At 49.6% G+C, this 10,775-nt stretch overlaps 1 non-coding gene across 1 annotated transcript; it reads right to left on the minus strand.

Annotated features, from left to right (window-relative positions):
- Positions 1–10,050: 10,050 nt before the first annotated feature.
- On the minus strand, positions 10,051–10,132 carry TRNAS-GCU. Its single transcript has one exon. It is a non-coding gene; the product is annotated as a tRNA-Ser (tRNA).
- Between the last annotated feature and the right edge of the window lie 643 nt (positions 10,133–10,775).

Genomic DNA, 10,775 nt, shown 5'->3' on the forward strand with positions numbered 1-10,775 from the left:
TACAGAGGACGAACCTGAAAGACAGAGGTGGCGGCAAAGAGCTCAAGGTCCTGCAGGCAGCAGAGGTTATTAAAAGGCAGCTCGAATAGCTTCACAGTCTCTGTCTTAAGCCCTCGTTTCGTGTTGAATCCTGTTCAGTTTCATGTGCGCCACAACACAAGATTTTTACGACTTGAACTCAACTGAAGATTTATTTTACGTTGAAGGGTCTTTACAAGGGGTTGGAACACACGTTCGGGCAAAGAGCTTCTTGTTGGATTAATGCTTTTCTGCAGAAACATTTTCCGGTTCTGCCGAATCGACCCGACTCCCTGAAGCAGACGCTGAAAGTAGGAACAAAGACCGAGAACGTCGGGTACTAACACGCCCACCAGGCTCGCACGCTGTGGCCGGGTCACCAGTATCTCTCATTTCCCAGCCCCCTCCCGGGCTGCAAGGTCCCAGTCCAGAGAGGGGGGCGGACTTGCGAGGAGGGTGACGTGATCATCTGAGCTGCCCCAGGGTTGGCTACGGCTGCACTCGCGTGTTTCGGTGACTGACCTCATCTTAACACAGGGAGACGTGGTGAGCTACGATGCCACGAGCCGTCAGCAGAGGCGACGTGTAAGTTGCAGCGGCCTCAGAAGCCTGCAGCTTCTCTCAAAATCCACCCAGCCCTTCAAGTTAGAACAGGGATCCCTCCCCTCCTGGGCGAAAGTATTGGAAGCTGCCTCTCCCTTTTAGGGAGCTGGGATGGGGTGACCACCTCCAGCATCCACAGGCAGCACACGGGAGACCCTGCTCATTGCCAGCATCCCCCGCGCTGGGATCTTAGCCCCCGGCCTCCCCGGGATCACGCTGGTCTGGATCCTTTGGATGCGGCTGATGTCAAGCCATCGAGGACAGGTGGAAGAGCCATCCCGGTTCTCCCTCTCCAAATGTCCAAAGGACAAGTGAGGCAGAGAACGTCAAACAGGGATCTTGAAATAGGGACGTCGGGTGAAAGGGGCGCGTCAATCGAGGCCGCTCCGAGTTTTGCCGCCGCGGTACCTGTGGAAAAAAGAAGGAAAGGTTTACCATCGTGTCAATGACAAGTGACAATTGTCTTGTTGCCAAGTGAGGCTGTAAGATACGCATAATACATACGGGACACCAGAGAGAATATTGGAACCAATGCATTGAAAGAGGTTACTAGACACAAAACACGGGCAAACGCCAATTGTATTTCCTCACATATTATGGTCACAGACCGAAAGATGATATTTTAAAGGGGTCCTTTCCTTTCTCCTCAGTTTAACCGGTGGGATCAACTGTATTTCTACCAACGTAGCAGCCTTTGCCTTTTTTGGCAACTGAGAAGAAAAGGTAAGTCGATGTGGACATGAGCGGGGTCCAGAGACCCCAAGACCAACACAAAATGAAAACAAGCGAAAGGAATTGCACGGCAAATAGCACGTGCTCCGTGAGGCCATCCTAGTCATAGCCACCTGGGACTCCTCCTCAGAGAACTACTAGATCAACGAAAAGGAAGGTTTCAAAAACGGCAGAAACTTGTATGGAAACTCAACGAAAGACACAGTGAGCGCTGCAGAAAGGGGAGTGGGACAGCTTTGTCAGCAAAGAGGGCTGGGTTCATCGGGCAAGAAGAGAGAACAAGTTTGACAACGACCCCTCTGTGTCACCCTAGAAATTTCAGCTCAAAATGCAACGTACATGGAGTGTGAAATGAAAAAACAATCACCGTGAGTCGGAAGACGGAAAACCGGCGTCTATTTAAATTGTGATTAAAAAAAAAAAAAAAAAAAAAATGAAACCACTGACAGAGCGGAAACGGAAAAACGCACACCGGCCAAAAAAATATCAAAAACACTCCCTAACCAAATAAAGGAAGATAACCCCACCTTTGCAAAACAGTCAAGACTTGGGGCACCAGGTGACTCAGTCAGTTAAGCGACCGACTCTTGATTTCGGCTCAGGTTAATGATCTCACGGTTTGTGGGTTCAAGCCCCGCGTTGGGCTCCATGCGGACAGCACGGAGCCTGCTTGGGATTCCGTCTCCCCCGGTCTCTTGGCCCCTCTCCCTGGTCACACGCCCTCTCCCTCTCTCTCTCTCTCTCAAAATAAACAAATAATAAATCAACTTAAAACAAACAGAATAGTCACGACCCGAAAAAGCACTTTATAAAAGCGAGTTTCCGAATGGACCATGCATATGATACAAGGGGACTCAAACTCAGTTGGCATGTTGGGTATTCAAGTAAGAGTCACAGCGTGGCAACACTATATACACCAACCATAACCAAGGTGAGTGCCCTAACCGTAGAGACACGAGCACTGCGTGACGGGAGGTAGGAAAGCGACAGGCAGCCCTGGGCACTGAGGGCGTGGGAAGGATGGCAACAGCCACACTGAAACTCGGACACGTTTCGGATCCGTGACTCAGCGGCCTGAGAAGCTGCGAGCACATGGTATCCGGAAGGACGAGGACGTTTACAGCAGCGACGTTGGCATAATCGTCCCCAAATTTGCCAGGGCCCCTGCGGGACCCTGTTAGCGGGTGGACGTGTAGGAAAGATGCTCAGACGCACACGCTGACGACGCGTACCTCACGCGCAGGCCTCCTGCTGGTCACCATCACCAAGGAGGCAGGGTTTCCCGGGCACACGCTGTGTTCACACGCCACAGTGGGGCTCCTCAACGTCCCCGAAAACAGAGACAGGTCAGTGCTTTCTGGAGCTTAGCCATGGATGCTGGGGAAGGGAGACTCTACTGACACCAGATCTTTTAAGTTCTTGGACCCGATTCCCGTGTGGGGGGCGGTGGCCCCCAACCACAAGCTGGTGTCCGAGAACTCACTCGATTCTGACAACATCTATGGGGAGACAGCATCAGATCCCACGGGTCAAGGGCTCGGTCCTATAAGACTGCCCCCAGCCCTCACTGCAGCTGCCAGTAGTAAGCCCCAGGGGGTTACCTGTGCCTCTGACTGCCTGGCTACAGATCGCAGGCTCCCAGGACCTCCTCCTCTTTTAATTTGCTAGAACGACTCCCACAGCTGAGGGAAACAGGCTTACCAGTTTGCTAAAGGATGTGAGAAAGGATATGAATCACCAGCCAGAAGCGCGAGGTATGGAGAAAGGGCAGGAAGCAATCACGGCACACGGCACGGCCCACATCTCCACGTGTTCACCAACCTGGAAGCGTTTCAGACCCAGCGCTGCTGGGTTTTTATGGCGGTCTCGTCGCACAGTCCTGATTGACTAAGTCATTGGCCGTTGGCTCGTTCAACTTACAGCCCCTCCCCTCTCCCCAGGGGTCTGGGACTGAGCCCCTCTGATCACTGGGTCGGTCCTCCTGGCTACCAGCCCTGCCCTAAGTTGGGATCCAAAAGTCACCTTCGTTAACAGCAAGACACCCAGTTCACCTTTATGGCTCTGAAGCAGTTACAGGAACGGTGGATGAAGACCAAACGTATCGTTGTACCGAGGAACGCACCCGGCAGTGAGGATTACGCCATCAAAAAAGACTGAGTGTTCCATCACTATCCAGGATTCTTTCACTCTTTTGAGCAACATTTAGGAGTGAAAACAAGCTGACTGGAGGTTGCAAGTGAAGTATGATTGATCAGTGAGCCAAGACAGGATGTATAATCCATAAAAAAAAAAAAAATGCTTTGGCAAAGAGCCCGTAAGTAACACTTATTTCTGCATGGCATTTGCATTCTTTAGTCCCCTTTTTGTTTACCATCTCACGGCCTCCTAAGATTTTGAGTTCCGTGAAACATGGCCCTTGTTTCTGTGACCTTTCATTTTAGCCCACGTCCAACAAATAACACTCAGCATAACTTTAAGTGGTTCCAATACATGGCAGAGCCCTTTCAGTGTTTAAGGAGACTCCCCTTAGAGTCCTCATGAATGTTTTCTCTAAAATTTGCTGGGGGCTGAAGGGGCAGAAGAATTCTATTAAAGAAGGAATGGCGTGAGACCATTCCTCTGTCTTCCACACTGTCTACTTACTCTGTTTATGTATTTACTTTTTAAACAAATACCCCCAATAGCAAACACATATCCCTCATCAAAGTGATTTCTAATCAAGTATGGAAAGAGTGCGAGAAGTAAAACTCACCTCTTACACCGAGGAGCTCTTTTCAGGCCTCCAACCCTAAAGACTGTGCACGTGAAGGCCTGCGGTTTAATGCTGCCTTTTTATCAGGACGGGCAAGATCACACCTTTACCAACGCCCTGCCACACTCTCTCAACTGATACCTCATTTGCATGGATTTCCATTAAACAAACCAATCGAAATAAGGCAGGACATTCACCAGCCTATGTGAGACTCCAGAATTTGTGGATGGTGATTTGGAGGTGCAGCCCACAGTGCAAAATTTTACTTGGCACCTATTTTGTGCAAGAAGTAACTTTTTAATTAATGAATGAATTACCTTTTAATGTTTATTTTTGAGAGGGAGGCAGAGGGCAAGCGGCGGGCGGGGGGGAGCAGAGACAGGGAAACACAGAATCCGAAGCAGGCTCTAGGCTCTGAGCTGTCAGCACAGAGCCGGATGGAGGGATTGAACCCACGCACCAGGAGACCATGACCCGAGCCGAAGTTGCGTGCCCAACCGACTGAGCCACCCAGCGGTCCTGACGTAACTTTTTTTTTTTTTTGAAGATGTTATTTATTTGGGTAATCTCTACATCCAGTGTGGGGTTCAAACTTACAGCCCCAAGATCAAGAGTTGCCCGCTTTTCCGACTCAGCCAGGCAGGTGGTCCATAAGGAGAAACTTCATGGTGAGTGGGGAAGACTGAAAGTGTATAACCGTAGGTAGCATGATTTCTTCAGGAGGAAAAATTGAGAAAATTATGTCATTTGTGTTTCTGAATTTCATTCTAAATCTGATGAAAAAACACAAAGAAGAAACATTAAAACGCACGTATTTAAAATGTTTTGACACATACTAACAAACAAGGATAGAACACAAAGGACAAACTAGAAAATATTTGCCTTATGTGAGACTGAAAAAAGTCAGTATTGATGATCTATAACAAATCTCTTCAGAAAATGTGCCGATACTCTGTAGCCATGAGAACTTCTGGGTCTTTTTCTCCTCGCCCATGTATCACTAAGTCAAAATAATTAGTTCACAATTTTGTAACCCCTGGAGAGCAGGCAGTTAGTTAGGCTCTGAGGGGATGCCCGGAGGCCAGCACGGAGGAGGCCGTGCCCAGCTGCGGGGAGGGTCAGAGGCCTGTCGGGGCCTCACTCCCCGAGAAGCCCCAGCACACCAGATGGGCCCACGAGGGCCGGGCCATGACAGGAAGCCCTGAGCAAGAGAGGAGGAAAAGTGGGAGACCAGCCACGCTTCGCGCCCCAAGCATTGAATGTTCTGTCCCCTAGTTAACATCCGGCAAAAGAAACCCAACCCCAAAGGCACAGCTCTCATTCTCTCTCTGTCTCTCTGTCTCTGTCTCTGCCTCTCTCTTGCTCTCATGTCTCAAGTGGACTTTTCACTTTAATAAACTTTCCCACTGCGTCGCTCATCTGCTGCGTGTCTGTCCTGGAATTCCTTCTCGTGACAAGACTAAGCACCTCTGGGGACTCCTCTGGGTCGGGGCCCGGGGTCTCCCCAGTCCACCGGGCAACGAAGGTTTCTCAAGAAGAGTTCATCATTATCAGTCAGATGATGGTCAGAATATGTTAAATACTCAGGCCCCTGTGGGTCTGCTTCGATTCATGGCTTTCATGCCCCCGTCTCTGGGATGTTTCTCCTGAACCCCTCGGTGACAGATTCTGTCCTCATAGTCTCATCTGGTTCTTTTCAGCACACACGAACGATGCATCAAACGATTCCGTGATTGTTCACGTAATGCTTCCCTTCCAGGAGAACATGTGACTCCTCTAAAGGTACGGACACGGTTCCTGACTCAGCAACAGGCGCCAGCATCAGGGAAGCAGGCACCTGGGCTTCTCGTTCGTTCCATACACCCCATCACAGCCGGGAACCAAATCCAGGGAGCCGCAGAGGCCTGTTCCCAACACAGTTCCTCTCACCATCTTCTCTGCTGGCTACAGGGATATGCTTATTTTGTGGCTATAGATGTTCATGGGCCGGTATCCTGGCATTTCGGCTCCAAAACCCACTGGTCCTGCCGTACCCCAGACTCTGTTCTGCACTCGGTGTCTTCTTGAGTGTGAGACTCTCACTCTCAGGTGTCCACTCACAGTGTGAGAGTCCCACATTAAGCAGTATCGATTAGTGGCATTTGTCTTGCCTTTGAGAGCCTACAAATGATCTCATATTCATTAGTTCACTTATCGCCTCCCAAATCCGACAGGTGGATAGTAGTTTGAAGATGAGAAAAACGAGGAGCCAGAAGCCTGGAATGAAAAGGGAAAAGACGCACGAGCGGTGCGTCCATAAAGAACGGTCATGTCCTCGGACCCTTTCCAGAAAACACACTGTCGCTCTACGCCGTCCCGTGCTGAGAAGGCAGTTAGGTGTGTGGAGAGGAATTGCTGGGGGATCAACAAGTCTTAGAAGGTTCTAAGGGAAGATCTTCCAGACCAGCAGAGACACACGATGGCACCGAGGTGCGGCAGCACCCAAAGCGATGGGTGAAGATAGTGACCACCTGGGGACGGGCAACAGTAAGAAATCACCGATTTCTGCAACTATCTGTGGACGTTGCAACTCGATTGTTCATCTGCAACTCTCTGTGGACATTCTCCCCGCAAATCTGTAAGTAGACCAATCCCTGCACCCAGGTCAGAGAGTTCCATCGATTTCCTGAGCTGCAACCATAGAAACACTTACTATATTTCCACATTGAATGGACATTTAATGGCCACTGTATGCCAAGACCCCACAGATGTCAGGCTGACCGTGAGGGAGATAGGGTTGCCACACAAAACATTACAGGTGAATTTCAAATGGATGAATCATTTTTTTTATTTCTTTGGTTAATTTTTTTTAGGTTTATTTATTTGTTTTGAGAGGGAGATGGAGAGAGTGCGCAGGGGAGGGGCAGAGAGAAAGGGAGAGAGCGAATCCCAAACAGGCTTCACACGGTCAGTCAAGAGCCCGACGCGGGGCTCGGGCTCACAAGCTGCCAAGTTCAGGACCTGAGCCGAAGAAGCAAGACTCTTCGCTTAGCCGAGGGAGCCCCCCGGGCGCCCCCAGATGAATGATTATTTTTAAAAATATAAGCATGTTCCAAATATCGCATGAGATATACTAAAAAATGATCCGAAGTTGCAATTTAATTAGGCGTTTCGTATTTTCATTCGCTGTATGTCGCAGTCCTGGATGGACCAGCTCTTGCTTCCTCAAGCCTTGTGGGGAGAAGTAGCTACATATATACAAGTGAAAAGGATACAGAGTCATTTCAAACGCTCAAGGGTCTTGGAGGCAACAAAACAAGGCAAAGTCGAAGTTTTAAAGACAGGGGTGTGCGTGTGGGGTCTTGGAAGGCCTCTTAGATCCAATACCCAAAGGAGAAGAAGGAACCAGCCTCCTGAGACCCTCAGGGAAAGGGATAGCTTAGAAGCGTGGGTAAGGCAGACACTAGATTTCAGACCAGACGGCTAAAAATCCTAACCCCCCAGCCCAGTTTATCAGCTGGTGACCTTGGGAAAGTTTAAGTTCTTTGTGCCTTGGATTTATGAAATTTTACACGGAGACCACGATTGTATCAGATACTTTTTAATGAGAATGTTATCCACATTTGAGTAGGAAGTGCTTAGCCCAGTGTTTGGCACACTTTGACCCTCGCTGCCTTATTTAGTGCGTGTGGGGGTGATTGTGTCATTTTGAATACACGTCTGCTTCTCAGACTATGTGTCTCTGGTGTTCATCTGTCTCTGTGCCACTCCAGGTCTGTGCTAGAGTTTTTGCCTTTGAGTAGCTGTATGTGTGGTTCATGTTGTGTCTCAACAGCATGAGCTTGTGCCTGTGTTGTGGTCCGTGGGGGTCACTGTCTGTATCACCTACCGGAATGGACTTCCTTAAGACCCAGGACAGGGTTCTTACTATATTGTACTCAGGGTTCTTATGATATTATAATACATATGTGTGTGCATTATGTTAATCTCTATCACAACATATCAGGACTTCTCAACCTTGATGTTAGTAACATTTCGTGCTGGAAATTATTTGCTGTTGGAGAAAGTACCGAGCATTGGAGGGTGTCGGCAGCGCCTCTGGCCTTTCCCCGCCAGATGGTCCCTCTCTAGTTGTGACAACCAAACATGTCTCCAGACATGGCCGAACGTCCCCCGATGGGGAGAAATCACCTGTCACTGAGAACTACTTCCGCCCACCCTCCAGTCACGAGGGCCACACCGGGTGAGCGGAAGCCTCAGCCACAATTGGAAAAAACGGACATGTGGGCCAGAGGCCAGCAGCCCCTTGGGTTTTGTTCTGCTAAAGTTCCAAGAAGTTTGCAATGAGCTTTGGGGAATGAGAATCTCCGTGAGCAAGATGCTCGTAGATGTCCATATCGAAGCAGCAACGGAAAGTCCACTAATTAAAACATAAGGCTCAGGTCATATACTTTTGTATCATCGATGTTCAGTGAACTCGTCCATACTTTCTAATCAATTTTATATCCGCAGTAAAGTGCATGTATCACAGAAAGCCTACCTAGTGAGTAGATCATTAAGTCTTGGAGGGGGAGAGGGTGCTCTCGGATGCTGTCAACAGATTTACTCAAAAGACAGCTTCTATGCGTAAAGCAAAGGTGGGTCCTCTGTTGTACCTGGCAACTGTCCTCCCTCCTCGACCCACTTCAGGGAGCCAGAAATTAACTAAGCGGTGACTCCTGTCCAGAATGTTCACCCGCACAGTAAGAGTGCCTTTCAGTAGAACATTTTCTCTCTCCAATACAAAAAGCCTATCTCAGTTTCAACTTCCCCCACCCCGCTATTTCTTTCCCGAAAATTGTGTGCTGCGACATACCCAGTGCGGACTGTGCACTCCCTGGGGTCCAATGGCCTGTATGCATCTCCTGATGGGGCCTCGGCTTTTCCTAATATGGCATTTCCCATAGCAAGACCATGTGCCTGTGATGTCGTCTTTTCAACTCAGCGCCCGCATGATGAGCTATTATCAGGCTTTCCATAACTGGTATATAAAAATCCACTGGATTTCAATGTTTTAATAAACAATAAAATTTCAAAAACTAATAGCATATACAACAACATATTTATATAGGCCATATTTTACAGCCTAATTCAGATACTTAAATACAAATACCTAAAACATATCTAGTGAAATACGGGCTATATTTCTACGTAGACAAATCAGACAAGCCACTATTGAGATAAATTCAAGAAGACATACATAACTGAAGGGTCTAATATGTATCGTAAGATTCAATGTTTTAAAGATGTCTATTGTATTCACATTGCTCTATAGATTCAAACATTATTAGCCAAAATTATATCAGCCTTCCCCTCCCCCCCCCCTTTTTTGGGAGCAGACATTTACATAACGATTCTAAAATGTGTATGGAACTACAAAAAGGCAATTGAGAACAGGCAAATCTGGAAGAGGAACAAGGGGTTGAGACTTGTTACAAAGCTCTAGAAATAAGACAGCGGAGTATGTAAAACAGACAACTCAAGAGTAGATTCCTGAAAAGAACCGTGCAGACAGGGCCATTCGATGTCCACGGTAAAGGTGATCTGTTTGAATAGCAATATGACTATATTTATCTACAGGTGGATGATAGACCAATAAATAAATACGCCAATTGATTTTTCCTTCCACTGTAAATCGATATTCGTTCCAGGAGAGTTGCAGAGCTAAATATAAGCGGTAAAACAGTACAGGCTTCAAGTGTTAATAAAGGGCCATCCACATCTTCGTGATTTCTAGGGAGCAGAATTTTTCACCGGTGTTTCGCTTCTCTCCTTCCCACCCTCTCCTTCCTCAGGGGCCCGTTAGGAAGCCTTCCGCAGGCACTTTATTACTCACATAAAGTATCCACACAGATAATATTGACAGTCAAAGCCAAGGTGAAATTGCACGCACTCCTTCCCGCGCCCCCTCGCTAAAATACCTTCACCGACGAGGGTGGGATTCGAACCCACGCGTGCAGAGCACAATGGATTAGCAGTCCATCGCCTTAACCACTCGGCCACCTCGTCACCACGCACCACACTCTCCAAGTACTTTATTTCAGAGTTGACCCTCGGGCGCTCCCGGCTGTCCTGGACGCAGGGGATCCAGGAGGCGGCTCGGGGACGCCCGGGAGACCAGCTCCGGCTGCCACGCGAATGGACCACGACCGGACTGGAAAAGTCGCGACGCGAAAAGCAGGCTCAGCTCCCCCAGGAGTCGCGACGGGGGCGGAGCCGGGACGCAAGCACCTCGGCCTGGGCCTGGGCTCCCCCCGCGCGGCTGCCTGGCACCTGTCTGCGGTCCCCCCCCCCACTGCGGTCCGAGGGCGCCACCCGCCCGTGCCAGCCGCGGGCGGGGGCTCCCAGAGCCGGTCCCCCTGGTGTGGACCTCGGGGAGCCTGGCGAGTCCGGACTCCGAATTCGCGGCTAAGAAGACAGTCCGGAAGCTTAGACGACTGGGCCCCAGCGGGGTCGCGCTGCAACTCTACCCCGTGTGGTCACCGCCTGGACCCTGCAGGGTGAAACTGCGCAGGGCAGAGCCCTTCACTCGCGGGGCTCTCTCCCCGCTCATCCCAGCAGAGGAACCGCGACTTCCGATTCCCCCCAAAGCCCCGTGTGCTTCTTGGGTGATCTTGGGGGGGACAGGTGGCCCGACTTGCGCCTGATTTCC

Source organism: Panthera leo, chromosome B2 (assembly GCF_018350215.1).
Source record: "Panthera leo isolate Ple1 chromosome B2, P.leo_Ple1_pat1.1, whole genome shotgun sequence".
Classification (NCBI taxonomy): domain Eukaryota; kingdom Metazoa; phylum Chordata; class Mammalia; order Carnivora; family Felidae; genus Panthera; species Panthera leo.